Below are 1,141 nucleotides of genomic sequence, written 5' to 3' on the forward strand. Positions count from 1 at the left end.
CCTGAGGTAGGGGCAGGGGCAAACAGGGCCGAGGCTTCACTGGAGAAACACTGTAAGTCCAATATGTCTCCAAATGGGTCTGACCTTGCAAGGTTCCCCAGAGAAAGTAACGTCACTTCAGAAAATGTGGCTTTGCTGTGGATGGATTTTTCCCTTTCCAGAAAGGCAACATATGCACAGGGACTGATCCTTATTGCAAACAAAAATATGCCTCAGTAGTATCTGTGATTAGACATGTTACAGTCCTTTTAAGGGAATCCTCATTGGAAAAAACTGAGATGATTAAGTCACTTGCAAGATGAAGCTTTTGTCCAGCAGCTTTTTTTTTTAACCCTGTAGCAATGAGTTTGTATATGTATTCACTCACACAAACAAACTTCCACACAATTACACCTGAGTACCTGTTAACTCAGTCACTGGTTCACTCTCAGGCGCATTTCACTCACTCAATCAAACACAGATGCTCACACACCCAAATAAACACACATGCTCTGTTAAAGTTCAGAGGCTGCTATGTTGAACCGGCACTATTATAGCCAAGATTGCCAGACAGGCAGAAAGGTTGGTAGGAAAGAAAAACCCAGACCTGTGTCTCAAACTTTTAAAAGGCAAAGTTGTGTTCCACAGACAACGATGAGGCAGAAGATCAATTATTAAAGGACTCCAGGAGGAGAACGTGAAGAGCCTCGTGCACTGAAAGTTCTACGTGTCCAACGAAATGCAGAGTAGCTTGTCCAATTCTTCTCAATTCTGATCACTTCTTCTCCTCCTCTTTTTGTCTTGTCGCCTGGGTGTTTCTCTGATGGTCTCTCTGAAGGTGAGGTAGCAGTTTCTCTCTTAGTATATTTGTGTGTGTGTCTTTTCTCTGAACTGCAGTGGGAGCCCTGCGGCTGTGGTGTGTAGAGGAGCTCTGCTCTTCAGCAGATCTGTACTGCGGAGAGCGGCAGCCGCTACCACCGCGGCACCTTCCCTCCCTCCTTTGCACTCCCTCCTCCCCTCTTGCATATGTGCTTTCATGCTCAGTTTTGCTGATGCTCTCTGTATATCCTTTTCTAGTGCATATGACCCACCATAATCTACTACATACATCCTTGTGAAAAACAAAACTGGAACTCAGATCCTCAGTGGTTAAAAATCCAGT

Source organism: Centroberyx affinis, unplaced genomic scaffold (genome assembly GCF_046629955.1).
Source record: "Centroberyx affinis isolate AG114_WGS23_722 - 3 ecotype Tasmania unplaced genomic scaffold, CSIRO-AGI_Caff_v1 ptg003211l_1, whole genome shotgun sequence".
Taxonomy (NCBI): Eukaryota; Metazoa; Chordata; class Actinopteri; order Beryciformes; family Berycidae; genus Centroberyx; species Centroberyx affinis.